This window comes from Solanum lycopersicum, chromosome 7 (genome assembly GCF_036512215.1).
Source record: "Solanum lycopersicum chromosome 7, SLM_r2.1".
NCBI lineage: Eukaryota > Viridiplantae > Streptophyta > Magnoliopsida > Solanales > Solanaceae > Solanum > Solanum lycopersicum.
This window is the reverse complement of record NC_090806.1, coordinates 63,746,075-63,769,954: the sequence shown is the minus strand read 5'-3', so window position 1 is coordinate 63,769,954 and position 23,880 is coordinate 63,746,075. Positions and strand designations below refer to the sequence as shown.

Below are 23,880 nucleotides of genomic sequence, written 5' to 3'. Positions count from 1 at the left end.
TGTTGCCAAATTTTAAAACCGAGATGCTGCTTAAAATTATATATATATAAATAAAATTATTTTGATATGTCTAAATATGTTTAAATAATATTTGCTAACATTGAAGTGTGTGACCATGTCATCTAAAAGATTAAGTTGTTAGTGAGAGCACACTTCTCTTATTTAATTATATTATCAAAATCATTCAATATCTTTAAAATCAGTCCTCTTTGCACCTAAATGTCGACATAATCATTTTCCATTAGCAAATTAACAAAAGAAACTGTTGTAACCTTCTTTGATGATTCTATTCTTGTGCAGGATTGGAGTACATGACAGGTGATTGGAAAAGGACACGAGTCACAAGGATTGTACATGCGTTCTATCCCAACACCATATGTTGATTTTACTTCCGCCATAGTCAATTGGGTCATCCAAATCTCTTGACATTGCAAAAATGGTTCCCACTTTATCAAGTTTATATTTGTTAGAATGTGAGTCGTGTTAGCTTGATTAGCTCACCCATGCATCTTTCCCCAAACGCATCAATAATAGGCCACCTCTATGTTTGAAATCATTCATTCAGATATATAAGGTCCAAGTTGAGTCAGTTCTTCCTTAGGCTTTCATTATTTTGTTATTTCTATTGATGACTATTCACGGTGCACGTGGTTATTTTTAATGAAAAGTACCTCTAAGTTATTCTCTATCTTTCAGACATTTTATGCTGAAATTCACAATCAAATTCGTGTTTACATTAAGAAGTTCATTCAGTGATAATGTGCGGAATACTTCTTTACTTCTCTCTCTTATTTTGTGTCATCCCAAGGCAAATTGCACTTGTCTTTCTTGTGCACATACTCCTAAACAAAATGGAGTTGTTGAGCGAAAGATCAGACATCTAACTGAAAGAGCTCGAACATACTCATTCACAATTATGTCCTTTTATGTTTTTGGATCGATATCACTATTACTGCTTGTTACTTAATCAATCGCATGCCTTCATTTGTTTTGCAGTACCAGAGTCCTCACTCAATCCTCTATCTGGACCAAAGTTTGTTTGCCCTTTCTCCACATGTGAGTGGTTGCACCAACAATGTCTTCTACTTATAGAGACGTACACTTCTATTACTTAATTAAATTGTCAACACCCCCCCCCCCTAACGTGCGGGCAGCGGACCTTAATTTTTTCATGGGACAATTCTTTTTGATTTTTTGGGTGGTCTTGGGATCCGGGGATCCGATCTCAGGACCCATGCTCTGGTACCATATCAATATGTCACCATCTCATCTAAAAGCTTAAGCTGTTAGAGAGAGTAGACTTTTATCATTTAATGCTATTCTCAACAGAAGTAATTTAGATATCTATTCTAAGTCTACAAGGAAAAAATGGTATGAGAGAGAGTCAAATAAGGAATGTTGAAACGATTCCATGCAATAAAAAACATAGTTCAGGATATAATGATTATGTAACAAACTATTATAAGGTAGTAAATTGCATTTCTAACATGCTCAACATGTTCATAAGATAAAAGTTGTCAAAAGAATTGACATTAAAACAGATCTATGATCTTATAAAACTAACCCTATTAGACACAAGTAAATTGGAAAATGTTGGAACTAATTACATCTACCAGACTGCAGGTTGCACAAATAGAAGATAAAGTCAGCACTACAAGAAAAGTGTTAATTACATGGGATTTTCCTGGGATTGGTATAAAAATTTGCATGAAAATAACTTTCCTACGGATTTCCATACTAATCCGTAGGAAAATTCTCATGTAATTCAAACCGTTTTTTTAAAAGTGTAGATGGCTTCCCCATGTGTTAAGACCTCTAAAATGCATTGGTTTATAGGTTTGACAACACAATAACTAAGATTGTTAAGAGGCGAACTAAGTCACACGGAGAAAAAAGTTTTCAATCCCTGCAGTCATTTGAAATCCATGTAGACTTGGTTAAAAACAAAACACAATCAAACTAAGAGATCTGCACGAGTTATGCCAAACAGTTGAGATTAAACTAGTCAGTAGATACCATAGAGAGGTGTGGGAGATTCAGGAAACCCCTTATTTATCTTTTCAGACGTAATCATTCAGAATAGGAATGAAATGGACCTGAATGAAACAAATCGGTATTGAGAATTCATATAACAACTGACCTCAATGGTTTCAGGATTGAAATATAGTTGATTGAATGATGATATATGCGAGTGTGTAGACACATAAAAGGTGTATGTGTGTGCGCATTCATGCACTACAGAATATCTTCACTAGGAAAGAATAGAGAAAAAACAGTTAAAGGAATGCATAGTTGGCAAACCACCAAGCAGAGAATCAACATATTAAAACTGAGGCCAAAAAAGAATAACAAAAAAAATTCACTCTTAACTGCAACCATCAAATTATGAGAAAGTCGATATTTTATACTTTACCTCTAAGGTTGTGAAGGACTCTTTAATGGATGAAACTTCTTCCTGAAGAGAAAACATGAGCAGCAATGTTTCCATCCTTTATGCAAATGGAATTGCAACCACGGACTTAAGAAAACGTTCAGTAGGACCGAACTGAGAAATGTCCCCAAATCATCTAAGTTTTAGTTCTTCATCCGTTGGTGGTGCCATCTTTAAGAGAGTTCGTATGAGTTCACGAGGCAGCTCATTTACCTGATAAGAGACATAAGTCATTAGAGTTTAAACTTCAGAAACCTTCTTGACAAAAATAATACATAATTATAACAGCTTGAAATTTGCAGTATCAAATTTGAATTACCAATTGAAGTCAAACTTTTCACGATTTAATATAAAATAGCAGATAAGATCGATTCTGCATACATGAATATGAGGGTATTTTCGTCATCGTGCAATGATAATGTTCTCCTTGGAATTGTTTAGAACATCTGCTAAAAAGCAGAGAATCAAATAAGTAGCAGACCAAATTAAAATGATTAAACTAATAATGTAGTTTTCCAATTAACTACATGCTTTACAAACTTGCCATGTTTTGTTTTCCAATCTGAACTAGGACTTTCTTTTCAACGTATCCAGTTGTAACTAAATAAGCATATGCTATCATTCAAACAATACATTTTATTCTTATTGGTCTTCTCATCCCTTAAAGTTTTTGTGATTGCTATCTAGGTGATCGTTGGTAAGTTGCAACACACATAATGAAAATTTTAGATGGGACTTACTCTTGCCCTTAAGCAAAAGAGTAAATACAGCATGTGTGGATGTTAAGATGTTGATTTAATTCAAAATTCATGCTAACTTTTCCAGGACAATGCCATGATAAATGAAAACGTATCACATTTACTTAAAATCTAAAAACTTGAAACAGAGAGGTATTACTAGAAAATTACGAGATCGAGGATATCTAACAATGTTATATGAAAGCAAATGTTGGGTTGCTAAGGTCCAACATATCCACAATCTGAGAGTTGTAGAAATGTATTAAAGAAGGCATTACATAAAGCTTTAGTGTTAGGTTCATTATGTAAATAATTGTAACTAAGAGGACTATTCATCAAAGAAGTTGTTATAGTTAGTTAGAAGGTTGTTAAAGTAGTTAGATTTTAATTTGTTATTTTTGTATATATGTTCAAGTTTGAATGTACAGAAAGTAGCATTTTTAGAGAAAATACACAGAGAGGGTCACGTTTCTCTCATCTATACTTCCTTTTCTTCCTTGCTTCTTCTTCTTCCTTGCTCTCTATCTCTTCTCTGTTTCTTTACTTCCACTTCTTCTCTACAAGAAGATTAACATGGTATCAGAGCCAGCACAGTAGAGCTTCAAGATCTCAGCCAAAACCATGGCAACTGTCGATAATGAGTTGCCTGAGAAGCTGAGCCATAATCATCCGTTGTTCTTACATTCAATAGATAATTCAGGTGTATTACTTAGTTCAATTCAACTAACTGGAGCTGATAATTTTTCAGTATGGAGTCGAGCTATGAAAATAGCAATTATAGGTCGAAATAAACTTGGATTCATTGATGGATCATGCAGAAAAGAATTATATGGTCCTAACTTGACAAATCTGTGGGAAAGATGCAATGCGATAGTGCTTTTGTGGATTATGAACTGTGTTTCGAAGGAGTTACTTGCAGACATTGTTTATTCTACCAATGCAGCAGCTGTGTGGAAGGATTTGTGTGAAAGATATGACAAGATTGATGGATCACGTATTTTTCAACTACACAAAGAGATTGCTACAGTTAGCCAAGGTACAAGTTCAATCTCAACCTATTTCTCTAAGCTACGTGAGTTGTGGGTAGAGTATGATAGTTTGGCACCTGTTCCTAGTTGTGATTGTGTGAATTCAAGAGAATTTGTAGTGTTCATGCATAATCAGAAATTACTGCAGTTTCTCATGGGATTAAATGACTCATATGAGCAAGCTAGAAGCCAAATACTAATGATGGTACCTTTGCCTACTATAAACAAGGCATACTCACTGCTTATTGAAAGAGAAAGCCAACGTATCATGTCACAAACCTCTCACAGTTCAAATTCATCTGATCTAAATGCCTTGTTTACTGCTCAATCATCAGTTCCCAAACCAAGGTTTAATACTAGTTCAAGCTATGATCCAAATGCATTTTGTGATTACTGTAAAAGAACAGGACACATGCAAGTTGTGTGTTATAAACTTCATGGATATCCACCTGGTTATGAGAGAAAGAAGAGAGGTTCTACTGGTCATACTTACAATCAAGGTAGAGGAAGATCAAGTAATGATAGGAGATCATATCCATCTGCTAACAATGCAATTAGTGACACTGATCATTCTGAGTTTAATAGAGTTGAGAATCCAAGAAATCAAGGTTATGGCAGAGGTGATAGACAAGCTGATTCTGGTGATTATCACAAAGGGTTGAATGCATTGCAGGAACAATATAATCAAATCCTGCAGATACTTGGACAATCAAATAAGCAGAACACCACTGAAAGAGACTCAAATTCACATTCAAGTGCAAATCTAGCTCAAGAGAACTATCCTGCATCAGGTAATGTCACTGCTCTTTCAGCTAGTATAGCACATACAGGATGGATTATAGACTCTGGTGCAACAAATCATATGACTCCTCACTCACAATTATTGATTAATAAACATCCACTGCCTATTGGTGCACCTAGAAGTGTTCAACTACCAAATGGAGATAGTATAGTGATCACATATACAGGTTCTAGTAGTATGACATCACAAGACATTATCAATAATGTTCTTCTTATTCCTGACTTTAAGTTCAGTCTGTTGTCAGTCTCAAAAATTACAAAGGATCTACAGTGTGCAGTATGTTTCTATCCTGATTTTGTGACTATTCAGGATCTCTCCAGTGGGCAGGTGAAGGTGATTGGTAGAGAACAAGCTGGACTTTATCTCATTCCTCATCCTTCATCTTCTGCAGCTAATACTCAAACATACTCTCATTTGGTTCATGATGGTTCATCAGACTCACAAACTGATGGTTCTTCAAGCTCACAAACTGTCCTATGGCACCAAAGACTTTGTCATACTTCATCTAATGTTTTAGCTAAAACTCTCAATCTTCCAGTTACAAAGTGCTCAAATGAGGTTCACAACTGTACAATATGTCCTCTAGCTAAACAACCAAGACTTCCTTTTCCAAATAGCTCTACTATATCTTCTAGTCCATTCCAGTTAATACATATAGATGTTTGGGGTCCATTTCATACTCCTACATATGATGGTAATAGATTCTTTGTCACTATAGTGGATGATTGTACTAGAATGTTGTGGCTGTTTCTAATAAAGTTGAAGAGTGATGTTTGTGTTGTATTGAGAAACTTCTTTACTCTAGTCAAAACTCAATTCAACTTATTAGTTAAAAGCATTCGTACTGATAATGGTTCTGAGTTTGTTAACACTGAGTGTACACATTTGTATACAAGCTTGGGTATTGTTCATCAAAGAACCTGCATACACACTCCTCAACAGAATGGTATAGCTGAAAGAAAACACAGACATATACTTGAGGTTGCAAGAGCTATCAAATTCCAAGGTCACATTCCTATTAGATTTTGGGGACACTGCATTCTTAATGCTGCATATATTATAAACAGATTGCCTACAACTGTTTTGCATAATAAATCTCCATATGAAGTGTTTCACAAGTGCAAACCTTCCTTACAGCATATGAGGGTGATAGGCTGTCTATGTTTTGCTAAAAATATGCACATTAAGGACAAATTTCATCCTAGAAGTGTCATTGCTGTACATATGGGATATAGCACACATACAAAGGGATATATATTGTACAACATCAAGGACAAGACATTCTTCATTAGCAGAGATGTACTATTTAGAGAAACTATATTTCCATTTGCTTCTCCTTTATCTACTGCATGGCAAGTGTTTCCTAAGGATGATGAATCTTCAGAGGTTGCACCTTTGTTCCAGCCTAATCCAACCACAGTTGTACATAATGATGTAGTTCCAGCACAAGCTACTCCTTCTATAAGAAAATCACAAAAAAATACCAAAGCTCCTATATGGCTACAGGATTATGTGGCATCTGCTCAGCTTCAATCCAATAGACCTTTGTATTCCATTGACAAGTACATTGGCTATGACAACTTGTCTTCTTCTTATCGAGCCTTCCTTACTTCATTTGGTACTGCAGTTGAACCTGCTTCTTTTGAGGAAGCCTGTAAGGATCCAAGGTGGGTTGAAGCAATGAAAGCTGAAATATCAGCTTTGGAGTCCAATCAAACATGGCAGGTGGTTCCTTTACCTCACAACAAAAAGGCTATTGGGTGCAAGTAGATTTTTAAAATCAAGTATCATGCCTCTGGTGAGATTGACAGGTTTAAGGCACGACTAGTGGCAAAAGGATTTAATCAAAGAGAGGGGCTGGATTATCAGGAAACTTTTTCTCCAGTTGTGAAAATGGTGACTGTTAGAAGTGTGCTGTCCTTAGCTGCAAAAGAACATTGGCATGTTTATCAGATGGATGTGTCTAATGCATTTCTTCAGGGAGATTTACATGATGAGGTTTATATGGTTCTTCCTTTTGGTTTTAAGCTTCCAAAGGGCTTTAGTGTGCAGGGGGAGAAACCAGTGTGTAGGCTCACTAAATCCCTTTATGGATTAAAACAGGCACCTAGGCAATGGAATGCAAAACTCACTGAAGTTCTTGTCAAACTGGGATTTGTACAAAGTCATCTTGATTACTCACTATTCATCAAGGAAACTAGTACATCTCTGGTGATACTTTTAGTATATGTAGATGACTTGATGATCACTGGAAGTGATATCAATCTCATTCAAGAAACCAAAACCACTCTACAAGAAAACTTCAAAATGAAAGATCTAGGGAATCTCAGGTATTTCCTTGGAATTGAATTTGCAAGATCACAAGAGGGAATTGTAATGCATCAAAGGAAATATTCATTGGAGATCATATCTGAGGCAGGTCTCAGTGCTGCAAAACCTGCTGCTACTCCACTAGATCCCTATGTGCAGTTAACTACTAAAGAGTATGATGAAATAAATGGAATGAACAAAGATGATATGTTGTTGACAGAGCCATCAGTGTACAGAAGGTTAGTTGGAAAATTACTATATCTAAATGTCACTAGACCAGACATTGCATTTGCTACACAGACACTAAGTCAATTTCTACATCAGCCTAAACAATCTCATCTAAATGCTGCTCTCAAAGTAGTGAGATATATCAAAAAGGAAGCTGGACTGGGTGTTCTATTATCAAGTACAAAGAGCAAAGAACTTCAAATTTACTGTGATTCAGACTGGGGTAGTTGTTTACATACAAGGAGATCAGTTACAGGGTTCATGGTTAAGTTGGGAGGTTCACTAATATCATGGAAGTCTAAGAAGCAAGCAACCATCTCTAGAAGCTCAACTGAAGCTGAGTACAGAAGTATGGCAAGTGTAGTGGCTGAAGTTGTGTGGTTAGTGAAGCTATTCAAGGAGCTTGGAGTTGAAGTACAAACTCCAGTTACTATATACAGTGACAGCAAGTCAGCTATCCAAATAGCTGCTAATCCTGTGCTACATGAAAGGACAAAGCATATAGAATTGGACTGCCATTTTATAAGAGAAAAGATACAGAATGGTTTAGTGCAAACTCAATACTTGAGCACCAAAGAACAAGAAGCAGACATGTTAACAAAAGGCTTGGGAAAAACTCAACATGAATATCTACTATCCAAGTTTGGTGTATTGAATCTATTCATACCTACAAACTTGAGGGGGAGTATTAAAGAAGGCATTACATAAAGCTTTAGTGCTAGGTTCATTATGTAAATAATTGTAACTAAGAGGACTATTCATCAAAGAAGTTGTTATAGTTAGTTAGAAGGTTGTTAAAGTAGTTAGATTTTAATTTGTTATTTTTGTATATATGTTCAAGTTTGAATGTACAGAAAGTAGCATTTTTAGAGAAAATACACAGAGAGGGTCACATTTCTCTCATCTATACTTCCTTTTCTTCCTTGCTTCTTCTTCTTCCTTGCTCTCTATCTCTTCTCTGTTTCTTTACTTCCACTTCTTCTCTACAAGAAGATTAACAAAATGCGATTGTACAAAATCTAAAAGATTAAAATAAACACATCTGACAGAGAGGATAAAATCAGGAAAGGTTCTTAGGATGATTTAGCATTCATACATAGACTCCCAAATGTACCATTTACAGGTAAAAAATATGATAAATTCAGGCGCAAAAAGAGAATGAGGTAAGCTTAAAACCATACGTAGGGAAGTTACCCTACATTTTCTAAAAATCAATGTGGACATAGCTAAGAATATAACAAAATGAAGCAAATGATTCGTATAGGTGAATACCAACTAGTTGGCATTATGCTGAGTTATTGATGTTATATTTACAAAGGTTAGGTGTTTGCCAAGAGCTTATTAGTTTTGTTAAGAGGCATATATATCAACATAGGGATCATGTGAGATGGGCAGTCCTCTATATTAGATAATTCAAAAACTGTCCTTAAAGATAAAATATTTAGTACTGGAATGAAATGGAGCAAATCAAATGGAAATTCAAAAAGGATTCATACAGGCTACAGCCACCATTGTTGGGGGGGGGGATTTACCTTCTTCGAAAGCATCATAAACTTCTTCTGTTGTCACATTTGAGGCTTTGAGAAGAATAGCTAGATTTTGTGATTTCTTATGATCAATAATCTGAACACACTGTGATGTTTGGTAAAAGAATGAGGAAGCTTTTCTTCTTCGAGCATCTTTCCCTTGGTCTCCTGGTATGCATCTAAACAAAGAATCCATCATCTCCTCATTAAACCTGTAATACAATTCAGCAACCAGAATGGTAAAAACAGAAACAGTTAAACTCTGACAGGAGTAAAGTGAATCATATATTATTATAAGAGGGAACAAAAAAAGTTAAAAGTTGAATTACCATTTTATCCTACACTAAATAAAATTATTATAAAAATATTAATTAAATATTCTATCATTAATGAAGAAAATCATCATATTCAACACTACACCATAATGTACACATACATGGCATATTTAAATTTTAATAAAAATCATTAAGTATTTTGGGTATACAAAGAGGTGAATTAATATGCTTGCAATTATCATTTATTTCAGCATTTTCAATACTTTAAAATAACTTTTCATCTTACTAAATTAATTCAATGTTTGTAAGGTCTTTTCAACTTTCAACTATAGTTATAGAATTTTATAAATAGTCACTTTAGTGAAGCATGGTAAATTCATTGAGATTTTTTTCTGGAGTTTCAATACCATATATCCTCTTCTTTTTCATTATTTATCTTTAATGTGTCAATTAAAGGGTTCCATACAAGAGCCGGTAGATATAGTTAAAAATGTTATTGGCATGAATAAATGAAAAGTGTGTGTCTGTTTGTTCAATATTTAAGTTGATACCTCTTTTTTTTCCAATTGTTTTTATTTAGTTAGTTAAGTTTGATTATTATTCTATTAAGATGTTTGATGTTTCTGATTTGAAGAAGATTTGGAAGTTGTGTTAATTGCAAGAATGTTATGACTTCGCCAATTTCTTTCATTTTATCTAATAATAATATTTCAATACTCGCGTGAAGTAGGAATCAAAGTAAATATGTTGATTTCAGTTCATTTGTGAAATTATTTTTTAAATCCCTCATGAGTTATAATTATTATATCACTCTCTAATTAGTTCGAGAGAAGAGTATTATGAAGGATCTAATTTCATGTAGCAGTGATAGTTTTATCCATATTGGATCTTAAAATTGTTGAGTCTAAGTCTTTATCTTTATCTCATCTATGCCAAAAAAGAACATTATGAAACTTGAATTTTAATTATCAAAAAGTAGAAAAATAAAGAGTTACAAGATTTAGGAGCTTAATAATTGCAATCTTTTAGTCTTTCAACAATTTCAATAATACCAAATTCTTATGAACCATTCACGTATAAAAGAAAAAGAAAACATAATTAACAATTGATTAAGTAAACTAAGAATATAATATTACATCATCGTGTGTATATATGTTAGGAAAAAGTTAGATTACAATTCTATTCCTATATTAAATTTCAATGTTATAAATTATTTAATAAACTAAATATTGAATAGTAAATCATCATATTAGTACATGAATTAACCATTTATGCACTTTTAGTCAATTTTATAATTAAGGATTTGCGTTTTTTTTATTAGGATGATATACGAACTTTCAACTGTAAAAATAATGATTTTTTTAGTAAATACCAATAAATTTGAAGTGGAGAAAATATGTCATTTACAAAACAAAATTTATATAAAATATTTTGGGATAAACGTGCAACGCACGTTTCTGAAACTAGTAGCAAGATAAGTGTGAAGCTTACTGGAACGACCCGACTTTTATTTCATGCCAAACCATAGAGTGGTCAGGGTTTGCAAGAAACTTGTCTCAAAAGAGTGGTTTCAATTTTGTTTTAGGAGCATCAGATTCAGTCACTTCCCCCGGCCTCAGAAGAACGTCGTCTCTGATCTGATTCATATAAAGATTCAGATGAGAAGGTCAAATAGATAATTGTATCAAATCTGGCAGCAAGTTATTAAATACAAAATATACAGCTAACTGGACCTAACTGCAGGCCACTATCTGCAAACTACCTACAACTAACTGAAGCTAACAACTACCTATTCCTAAATATGCTCCAACCATCAGGTGACTTAGTCAACCTATAATAACAACTAGTAACAACAGATATGAATAAAAATAGTTAATACACCCCCTCAAGTTAGGCAAGGTGCAACAATGGCTATCTTGGAACACACCTAGTAAAGGCTGATTTAGGCAGTGGCATGGTGAAGGTATCAACAAGTTGATCACAAGCATGAGTATGAGTAACATGAACTTGAGCCTGGTCACGGACATATGGAAAATCTACAGCAACATGGGTATGGAACACTGGACATAGTCATAGTAGATTGTTGATGTCTTCGAGATGCTGACATGTAATTCATGAAGTAAGTTTCGCACCCACGTGATCTCTGCAAGTGCATTGGCAGACTGATTCATACTCTGCCTAAGTAGACGAGCGAGCCACTACACGTTGCTTTCTTGATGACCAACTAACTGGATTTGGTCCAAAGAAAAGCATATAACCTGGTGTAGAGATTCTATCATCCGGATCGCCAGCCCAGTCGGCATCAGCACACGTATACAAATTGGAGTCAGAGCTCCAAACGATGTGAAGTCCCGAACTTGCAATTCCACGGAGATACTGTAGAACTCTTTTAACTGCTTTCCAGGAGTATGCAGAAACTGCGAGAATTTATTGGCAGAATAATATATGTCGGGCTGAGTGAGGGACAAATACTGCAATTTTCCAAGGGTGTACCTATAGCGCGTAGCATCCGTAGGTGGCGAGCCATCAGCTACTCAAAGTGGTACACTGGAACACATGGGAGTGGAAACACCTTTACAGTTATCCATGTCCAGTTCAGAAAGAACTTCCAGTATGTGTGATTGAGAAAGAATGAGGCCATCTGATACTTACTTAACATCAACACCCAAGTAGTAGTTTAGATATCCAAGATCCTTCAATGAAAATCTTTTTGCAAGGAATTGATGACGAATTTAGTCGCTTGTGGAGGGTTTCCAGTAATTATGATGTCATCAACGTAGATAAGCACATAAATGGTTACATCCAGATGCTTCCATACAAATAAAGAGGTGTTGGATTCAGTTCTGACAAAGTGCATTTTCAGCAGATGTTCATGCAGAGAATTATACCAAGCTCGGGGGTCTTGTTCGAGGCCATAGGTAGCCTTCTCCGGTTTGCGGACATGAGTTGGAAATTGGGGATTAATAAAGCCTCGGAGTTGAGACATAAAAACTTCTTCATCCAGTTTTCCGTGTAGGAAAACATTATTGACATCGAGTTGAATCTTTTTGACCTTCTCATATGTATCTTCATATGGTATCAGAGCAATATAAGCTCCACCGAGTTAGATCCATCTCATTCTTTTAAAGCTTTCTCATCTATGGCTCCAGTTATTGATGCTATTGCTGCCAGCAGTTCTGCAGTTTCTGCCACTACTCATGTGGTGCAATTAAATCCCGTTGCGCAGTTACCTCTCAAGCTACAAGATAACTCAATTTTTCAACATGGAAAACACAACTTGTGATGCTACTACAACTCACAGGACATCTTGATGGAACCACAACAGCTCCATCACCTACTAGTACCCAAAACAATCATACTGTACCAAATCCCAATTATTAGATTTGGTTCTCTTAAGATTAATGATCCAACAAGCAATGATGGCGTCGGTTGATCCTAATATTGCTCCAATTGTTGCTGCAGCACCATCTGCTAACAAAGTGTGGGAATTCCTTCACACAGCTTATGCCAACAAAAGTCATACTCACATCTTTGCTAGCAAGATCGATTGCAAAATACCAATAAGACTTCTAAAACCATTGCAGAATACTTGCTGGAGGTTCGTTCTCGCTCTGATACCATATGAAGAATCAGATGAGAAGGTCAAAAAGATAATAGTATTAAATCTGGAAGCAAGCGTTTAACTACAAAGTGTACAACTAACTTGGCCTAAAGTGCAGGCCACTATCTGCACATTATCTATTACTAACTGAAGCTAACAACTACCAATTCCTAAATATGCTCCATCCATCAGGATACTTAGTCAACCTATAACAACTAGCAAAAACGGATAAATAAAGATAGTTAATACTCCAAAGGTAAAGGCGTACAAATTACCAGGTTTTGGTGGATTAGGAGGGGGAACTTTTGGAAGTAGAGGTGGGCTCAGAGCAGGTGGTTTAGGAGGTGGAGGTAGAGGAGCAGATTTCCTAGAGGAAGCAGTAATGGTGCATGAGCATTTGCACTCATCTCAGGTTCTGACAGTTCCGCGTTTCATGAGATCAGCATCATTTAGAGCAAATGCACTCTTGACATTTAGAGAAGAACCTGACAATACAAATCATAAAAATTACTGAAATGTACTGAAAAAGAATGATACGAAAAGATTAATTAATTATCATGATAAATAACAGCAAATACACCTGCATTCAAATTCAGAGACGGTTTCCCATCCTCTGTCCATCATTTGGAGCCATTTCTTTCCTTTTATTCTTAACTACGGAATATCAACAGAGGTAAAAAGGGCAATTCCTGCAACAGAACATCCAGCCACTGCAGAAATTAAATAATTTTGATGCTCCTGATTATTTCCTGGAGAATTAGGACAATTTTGTGGTTTATCTAGAGGATAACAGGCAAAGGTTCACAGGAATTGGTACGAGTTCAAATTTTTGGAGGCTTTCCAAGAGATTTTAGAACTCGAGAAGGAGGTTGCACAGCTAGAGGAGCATAAACTAGTGATACAGTTGAAGCACCTGGAGATGGAGTGAGGGTAGGAACTGCTTTAGGACCTGGAGAGGGAGAGGAAGCAGGAGACTGAACAGTTGGGGGGGATTGGAGATGCAGCGAGGGGTGGAACTGGAGCACTTTTTTTGGGCAAAAATTGGTTTCTTTCTTTTTCTCAGAGCCTGCTTTTTGGCAAAAATGGATTCTTTCTCTTTCTTAGGTACCTCCTGGGAACGCTTGACAATTGTGGAAAAAGCTCTTCGTACATGCTAAACCAAGTACTGGATGCATCGTCACTTTCAGAAACATGAATTGGAAGATTTTTCCTTCTTAAGCACTGCAATAAAATCTGCTTCTCTTGGGGAGGCAAATCTTCAATATCCTTTCATAAGGTTCTTTTTCTCAACAAACCTATATCCTGATTTAAGTCACGATAACAAAATTGCTAATACTCATTAGAAAATAGTAATCAGGTATCAGCAAACAAATGCATAGACATGCCAATAACAGCCATAGTTGACATATAAATTAAGGCAACTCATATCTAAACACATTTATGGATGCACATTGCATTCATCTCCATATGCTATGATGCCCAATTTTAGTATTTTCATTTAAGTTATATTATAAATTTGTTCATTTAGAATTTATGAGTATTTGTAAGCTTTGCATCCTCTTGAAAATATTGCTATAATCAACAAGATTCTCTTCAAAATAGGAATATTTTGGGATATGTAGGCTTTCCACCTTTTCTGTTATCTGTGAAGAATATCGAAACGTATATTTAATTGCTAACATAGAAAAATGAAACAAAAAATAACAATAGAACTATGAGCTAATGAAATTATCAATTAAGCTAAATATTGCTTACCAACTTCCCATTAAAAAGGTCACAAATTTCCTCGGGAAGCCATATTATGCTGTTAGCATACTCTTCCCTTATGACATTTTCTCCCATTTCTCTTATCATATTATGCATCACAATTCCATTATTCAAGTCGATGGATAACAGAGATTTTTCTATAAGGTGATTTTAGAAAATCACGATTCGGGTCTCTCTGTAATAGTTCCATATAAAGATCAAAATCAGGTCTAGCCAAGTATTTCATATCCAGAAATGCAAAATTTAAAAATGTAATATCTAGAAATAATTCCTTCTCATCTTTGTCAAGACCATCAAAACTAAGCCTAAGCTTTCCTAGAATATCCTTGTGAGGGATTCTCTTCAGTCGATCAATTATGTGTCTCCAGTGCTTTTTGTCTCGTCTGTAAAATGAAGAACCCAAAACTTTAAGAGCTAACGGGAGACCACCAGCATGTTTCACCACTTCTCTCGAAAATTCCATAAAACCTTCTTTTGGTGATTTTTCTCTAAAAGCATGCCTACTGAACAATTCAAGTGCTTCATCCTCGGATAATAGTTGGACTTCATACACGTTATCCCCGACGTGACTGATCAACAGGTGCTTGTCTCTTGATGTTAAAATAATTCTGCTACCCATTCCAAACCACTCTGTCCCTCCAACTAAAATAATCATCCCTTCATGTTCACTAGTTACACTAATCTTTTCACCCAAGAGCTTGCGAATGACGACTTGTGCCAGCCATGCTAGTCCATTTTTATGATGAAGTTCTCCAACATCACCAAGAAAACAATCAGCTTCAAATAGATGGCGGTATCTTTCATACAGAACACGTGCAAGTTCTGATTTGCCGATGCCACCCATACCACTAATACCAATAGAGCGAGCATCATTTGATTCCATACTTAATAATTCGATTACTTCCTCAACCTGAGATCTCATACCCACTAAGCTTTCCGGAAAAGGTGAAATAATTTGAAGTGACTTAGGAAATATGTCATCAACAAGTTTCTTGACGCACTCAGCCTCATCTCTACAATATAGTGGATAATAATCTCACAGTAAATTAATGTTACGAAGGTAGTTTAAATAAACTATTATGAATTATAACGTTTTAAAATCATCAAACAACCATATACGTCTCGATTTTCCTAGAATATTTGTTCCTTTTTCAGTAAAAGTATAGCTGATGATTGTGTGGAATTGTAGCTAAAAGTTTGTTCCTTTTAGCTCTTGATAAAGAGAAACCGTAAAAAAATAGAAAGCTTACTTGAAATTTAGTAAATGATAGCCTGATATATTGCCTGCCTCCGCAAATGCACCTCGTGTTGGAAAAATGAATCCGCGAAAGGGGAATTTTGATGGCATACATCTGCTGGACTAACATCATAGAATACTGGAATCACAGCCTGCTCCAATTCATTTTTACACTTTATGATGTGTGCAAGCTCCTCTAAACACCATCTTGAGGATGCATAGCTTTTTGAAAATACCACGACAGCGAATCTGGCATCTTCTATGGCTTTTCAAAGTTCAGCAGAAAGTGATTGTCCTGCTTCCAATCGTTCATCGTCTTTGAAAGCATGGATTCCTCTCTGTTCCAAAGCATTATAGAGATGACTCACAAAGGTTCTACGCGTATCCTCACCTCTAAAACTCAAAAAGATATCGTACTTGCAAACTTTGGAAGAAGCATGAAACATTGTTTGAAGAATATTGCTAAAGCCTTAGTGAAAGAAAAAGTGGTATTTTTCAAAAGATAAATAGGAAGTGGATTCATTCAGTTGCTAAATACTACACAGAAAGTGAATGCAAGTAGTTGAGAAGGAGGGATCATCAATAAATTTTCGAAACTTCATTTACAGCTAGCAATAGTAATGTATGTGAAAGAGAACTAACATTGGGTGGGCCTTTGCTTGTTTTACCACTTTTTTTTTTGTGAGGGATGAAGCATTCTATCACAAAATGGGAAAACAAGTTCTACAAGTAGCATTCTACGTTGATCTATCCCCATCTCGCAAATTATTTATCTAGATCATATACAGATGTTTTTAGGATATTATTTCTTGCTTACGTACCGAACATACAGGCACACACACAAAAAAAGTAACAAACCACTTATTTTACTTCATACGGAATACATTCTTATCATCTTATTATTATGAATGGGTCCAAACATGAAGGAGTTAGGTTAGAGTGAGTCATTGAAAGCATAAAGATTTCAATTTTATCATTAATGCAGTGAGAAATTAAAGTTTGAAAGAGAGAAGAATGGTCTAAATGTACGAAAAAAGAAGAAAATTCAACAAATTGATATTTAGTGAGGGAGGGAAACTTCTACCTTTTGGTTCGGGAAGCCCCACACGCTCGTTAAGACGATTTCATATCAGTAGACTCGAACCCGAGATCTCTTGGTCAAGGATAAATACTCCACCTTTTTGGTTCTTCCTTGTTGTCATCAACCCTACACCTTTTCCACCATTCCTGAGAAATTAAACTGTACAACAACATAATCACTGTGAAATATCTTAAGTGGAGCTCGAAGAAAATAAATGTAAGCAAATCTTATCATTATCTAGATAGGTAAAAAGATTATTTTTTATTTCCATCTGTGCGCAGTTGAATAACCACATAAGTAAAGTCTGATTAATTTAAATTTCAGTTGCATAAAATCCCCATTTGAGAGGAAATAAATCAAATTTTTCCATATCAAAAGCTCGAGTTTGAGAGGGAAGAAAGATAAATTTGTCCCTCTTTTACATTGATGATGTTGAATGCCTTGAATCGGACCCGCTACAAACAGCTTGCTACTTGATTAACCGCGGACCACATACAGGCATACAGTGCAAGACACCTATGGAGATGTGGTCAGGAAAAGCTGCTGATTATTCAAATCTGAAAGTTTTTGGTTGTACGGCTTACTATCACGTCAGTGAAGGTAAGTTAGAACCAAGAGCTAAAAAGGGAGTATTTGTGGGCTACGGAGATGGAGTGAAAGGTTTCAGAATCTGGTCTCCAGCAGAAAAGAGGGTTATTATGAGCAGGAACGTTGTCTTTGATGAAAGTTCTCTGCTTAGAACCATTGTGAAGCCTACAACTACGTCAGAAACTGGGAGTCTTGACAAACAGGTGGAGTTTCAAGTCATTCAGAACGAGAGCGATTTAAAGGAACCTGAAGAGGAGGATCAAGAGCCACAGACAGAAACTGATATTCCAGAATCTATGCCATCAGATATCCATCAGAGTATAGCTCAAGATCGGCCAAGGAGGGTTGGAGTTCGGCCACCTACGAGGTATGGTTTTGAGGACATGGTGGGTTATGCACTGCAGGTTGCTGAAGAGGTAGATACATCTGAGCCGTCTACTTACAAAGAAGCCATTTTAAGTTCTGATTCTGAAAAATGGTTTGCCGCTATGGGAGATGAGATGGAGTCCCTACACAAGAATCAGACATGGGATCTGGTCATACAGCCTTCGGGGAGAAAGATTATTACTTGCAAATGGGTTTTCAAGAAGAAGGAAGGGATATCACCAGCAGAAGGAGTCAAGTATAAAGCCAGGGTTGTTGCCAGAGGTTTCAACCAAAGAGAGGGAGTGGACTACAATGAGATCTTCTCACCAGTGGTCAGACATACTTCCATCCGAGTGTTACTAGCGATAGTTGCACATCAGAATCTGGAGCTTGAACAACTTGATGTGAAGACAGCGTTTCTACATGGAGAGTTGGAGGAAGAGATATACATGACTCAGCCGAATGGTTTCCAAGTTCCAGGGAAGGAAAATCACGTCTGCAAGTTGAAGAAGTCCTTATATGGACTTAAGCAGTCTCCAAGGCAGTGGTATAAAAGGTTTGACAGCTATATGGTGAAGTTGGGCTATCCTCGGAGCTCATATGATTGTTGTGTCTACTACAATAGGCTCAATGATGATTCATTCATCTATCTGGTGCTTTATGTAGATGATATGTTGATAGCTGCAAAGAAGAAGTATGACATTCAGAAGCTGAAGGGTTTACTTAGTGCTGAGTTTGAGATGAAGGATCTGGGAGCCGCTCGGAAGATTTTAGGGATGGAGATCATTAGAGACAGAGAGAGAAGGAAACTTTTCTTGTCACAGAGAAGCTACATTCAGAAGGTCTTGGCGAGGTTTGGCATGTCTTCATCTAAGCCCATTGATACCCCAGTGCTGCCAATATCCATCTCACTGCCATGTTCGCTCCACAGTCAGAAGAAGAGAAGGAGTATATGTCACGAGTCCCTTATGCCAGTGCCGTAGGAAGTTTAATGTATGCTATGGTCTGTACAAGGCCAGATTTAGCACATGCAGTCAGTGTAGTGAGCAGATTCATGGGACAACCAGGGAGAGAACATTGGCAGGTTGTGAAGAGAATTTTCCGGTACCTTAGAGGTACATCTGACGTTGGTCTCATTTATGGAGGTGATACTCAGTGCTTGGTTACTGGCTATTCTGATTCAGACTATGCTGGAGATGTTGACACAAGAAGATCGATGACTGGCTATGTGTTTACCCTTGGAGGATCTATCGTCAGTTGGAAGGCAACTTTGCAACCTACAGTGACTTTGTCTACTACGGAAGCGGAGTACATGGCCTTGACAGAGGCTGCAAAAGAAGGGATTTGGTTGAAAGGGCTGGTTAGTGATCTTGGTCTGCATCATGATCAGGCTACGGTGTATTGTGATAGTTTGAGCGCAATTTGTCTAGCCAAGGATCAAGTCCATCATGAGAGAACCAAACATATCGACGTAAGGTATCATTTTCTGAGAAGTGAGAAGAGAATCAAGGTGAAGAAAGTAGGAACTGCTGATAATCCTGCTGATATGTTCACAAAGCCGGTTCCACAGAGCAAGTTTCAACACTGTTTGGACTTGCTCAACATCAGAAGCTGTTAATTGCCCTGCGGGGCAACTCTGAGGAAGAGGGGGAGGCCTGGCACTATCATAGTGCGTCTGAAGAATCTGTTCGGAGAATTCAAGTCAAGGTGGAGATTTGTTGAATGCCTTGAATCGGACCCGCTACAAACAATGTTGTTGTATTGGGCCCTTTATTTTCTGTTGATTCTGTATGTTGGGCCCAAGCCTTTTAGGGCGTAGCTTAGCACTATATATAGACGCTATGGCAAACCCTATTCTGTAATTCTGTTTTTGCCTCTCCATAATAAAACTGCTCCCTCTCTTCCCGTGGACGTAGCCAATTTATTGGTGAACCACGTAAATCTGTTGTCTTGTTTTTCGCGTTTATATTTTCTCGTATTATCTCAAATTCCGCACAACAGATGAAAAAAATGATTTTGAGCAGAGAAGCAAAACTTATTATTGTCGAGAGGCTGGAAATATATATATATATATATATAATTTTAAAAGTACGAGTTCTTGTTTATGATAAATTCAAAGTTAACAATTAATAGCATCTTTTTTACTCACTTTTATTTGTCATATTTGAATTAAAGTTAAGAGAAGATTAATATTTAAAGGTGTAAATGAAAATAATTTCTTGATTTATTTTTTTTTCTTTTCTACTATAATAGAAAAAACTTGTTCAACATGGCAGCTTAATGCCAACAAATTTCAATTTGTGGATATATTTGACTTTTCAAGCATTTGATAGACGTGTCTTTTATTCTAAAACCAAATGGACACCGGTCCATCACTTTCAAGCCAAAGTTTTATCTTCCTTAATCTTAGCTCGCTTTCTAAAAAATTATCAACCAAAAGTGGGAATCGATAGCAGTAGTAGTAATTACTAATAATTAGTGATGGGTGGGTGGGGTCGAATGTGGACAGGTTGAAAATGGATAAACGTAAAATGGTTAATCTTTCAACTCACTCATATTTGATATGGGTAAAAAATATGAATTCACCCATATTTCATTAATAAATAGTTCTTTACTTAAGAATTCAATATGGAGAAAATATTTAGTCCTTTTCTTTTTAGATAAAATCTGTTGAAAATATTTCATTTTAGTTTTATTTTAATTTTTTTAAGGGTAGGGGTTGGTTGAGGGTAGAGGGTTGGTAGTTGGTGGGGGTTTCTAGGAGGTAGGGGTGGGGGGTCCAGGGTACGGTAAAAAAATAAATATTTGAAGTTGAAAATATTTTTTTAAAACAAACTTAATTTTTTTTGGGTGGGGGTAGGGGTGGATAGGAGTAGGGGGTGGTGATGGCGGACAATGGTAGGGATGAAAAAATGAAACTTTGAAGTTGAAAATATTTTTTAAAAAATAAACTTAAACTTTTTTTTGGGGGTGGGGGATGAGGGGGCTGGTACGGGATGGGGGTGAAAAAATAAAATTTTGAAGTTCAAAATATTTTTTAAAAATAAACTTTAATTTTTTTGGGCGGGTTGGGTGTGGGTCGAGAATTGAAATATTAATAAGGACCCATATATGAAAGTTTGAAAATCGCTTCTAAAACTTGGTAATAGAATGTTTTTTGAAAATTTGGAGAAAACTTTAAATATTCATATTTGACCCATAGTTTACCCATAATATACCCATATTTAACAATTAATATCATGTTATATTATAAGTGCAAAGCTTCAAGATGTAAAGTTGGATAATCATTTTATCCCTATACTAAATAAAAATGTTATATTCATATTTGATTATTTTATTTTTGAAAAATATTGAGCAATAAACTTTTTTTACTATTAATAAATTGAGAATATTTGAACAGTTATGAAAATTAAATAATCTAAACGTTAAAGAAAATGAAGAGACAAATGTTAGTTAATGAGAACAAATAGGTAGAGATTTAAGTGGCTCATTAACTAAAATATAGAAGCAGTTACCTTTACATTGCTAGAATCTTAAAAAATTGTAGAATTCAATACAATGAATCCCATAGTTAATATATTAATATATGTTATTTTCAATGATAAATATATGAAAAGAAGCTAAAGAGACTAATTAATCATTTAAAGTGAAAGTATTATATAAAGCCAAGAATAGTTTTCATTTTCCTCAAGTCACCTCTCCATTTTATGGGCTCTAAAGAAGAGTATATCATTATTCTGAGTAATTTTTTCTCAATCAATGTCAAAGTTAAATGCTATTAAAATACGCTATGACCATTGTTGGATTTGTCCAAGAATTTCAGCTATAGATGTTGTTGGATTCGTCAAGGAAATTTCTTAGTGAAGAATACACTCATGACGCTTATTATTTATTTTTCTTGCTAGGGCTTAATATGTGCGACGCACAACATATTTTACAGTAAAAGATTTCTATATGTTACTGGTTTTAAACATATTTCATTTACATAGCACATAACATTTCACTTATTCATTTAAATATTGTTGTTGTATAGTTTTTTGGATTTTGGATCTTAGAAATAAAAACACCATATAGGATACTTATCAATTTTAAGAACATGTAATTTGTATTTTCTATTTTATAACACATAATATAACTTAAAAATATTGTTAATATACAATCTTCACAAAAATATTTTTATTTATATGGTCACACGCGCGTGGCGCTTACCCAGAAACTAGTATGGGTATAAGCCCAAATATTACTCATATTTAAAATCACTCTTCAACTCATATTTGATGGACTATTTGGGCGGGTTAGTGAAAAATGGGCTTAAATTGCCAGCACTACTACTAATAATTGGTGCGAAAATTCTGAGGCTATAATGATGATTTTCTTTTTTTCTCTGAGCAAATCAATAGTATAGGAAAAAAATTGGATTAGTATCTTGTTCGAGCAAGTAGAATGACAAATTACCTTGCAATTTGTGCTTGAAATTTGGATTCGTATCTTGGTCGAGCAATCCATTGGGAAAGAACAGAAATTATAATATATGTTAGTTTTTTCATCGTGATGAAAAATATTTGTTTGAGAGTTTCGACTTCATACATTTTCTGATCATCTCTTATGTCTTCTTTAACATGTTTTTCCTTTGCCTACAAAAGCAATTGAAAGCAACTCTGTTATATGTTGTTTGTACTTCAAAATTAAAATGAGTAAAAGGTGAAAACAGATTATGTGTGGAGAAATGATCCTCTGCTTTTGTTATTTTTTAGACAGTTTCATTTTGAAGAACAACATTGGAGAATGCTCGCAATACTATTCTTATGATTCTGAACATTTTGATAATTCAGTTGGGCTCTACTGATTATATGATTCACTTTTATATTAAAAATATGATGTGGGTGAATTACTCCGCTTGCATTTTCTCCTTCACATATAGGAGATGAATATTTCCTCTAGTCATGATCTATATATATTTGTTTGCTTCACAGTTTAGAAGTTTTTAAATATCCATCGATAAGGAGCTTAAAAAGGTGCAGCTCAAATGGAAATCTACTTGTACTATCATATAAGACTTAAAGAAGTCTTAAGAAGAAAAAAACTATTTTCACTTGTATTTTTTGTAAAATAATGAAAATGTTGAATGCCTTGAATCGGACCCGCTACAAACAGAAAGGACGGGGGTCCAGGGGGGCGACGCGCCCCCTGGCCTGGGGGTCCGGGCCCCCGGCCCGACGGTATACAATGTTGTTGTATTGGGCCCTTTATTTTCTGTTGATTCTGTATGTTGGGCCCAAGCCTTTTAGGGCGTAGCTTAGCACTATATATAGACGCTATGGCAAACCCTATTCTGTAATTCTGTTTTTGCCTCTCCATAATAAAACTGCTCCCTCTCTTCCCGTGGACGTAGCCAATTTATTGGTGAACCACGTAAATCTGTTGTCTTATTTTTCTCGTTTATATATTTTCTCGTATTATCTCAAATTTCGCACAACAGAAAATATACAAGACATTTGTTAGTATTTTGAAGGTTCAATTTGACAACAAATAAAATCACTCCATAAAGTTATTTGGCCCGTGTCTACACGGGCCAAAACTTACCTAGTACTCACAAGATGATAAGAAGGTGTGATAATTTTTAATTTAATTTAATAATTAAATGTATTTTTTTAAAAAAAGAAGATAAAGAGACGAGAAAAAAATTTGAGCCACCTTCAAAATTGATTGTTATACTACATTTTCATTCTTAATCAAAATTTTGTATATCTTTAATACACAATATTCTAGTGACTCGTGAACATGATTCATTTAGCTTGTTTATTTTGTTTCTAAGTGATTTTTATGTCATATTTTAACGGTTTAATTGATAATCAAATTAATAACGATTAATAACCAATAAATCAATATCTTAATAGTTCTAT

At 35.4% G+C, this 23,880-nt stretch overlaps 2 pseudogenes; both read right to left on the bottom strand.

Annotated features, from left to right (window-relative positions):
• The window catches only part of LOC138337556 (formin-like protein 3), a 51,718-nt pseudogene that overhangs the window by 524 nt on the left and 27,314 nt on the right, over positions 1–23,880 (bottom strand).
• Positions 14,812–16,388, bottom strand: LOC104648476 (disease resistance protein Roq1-like; annotated as a pseudogene).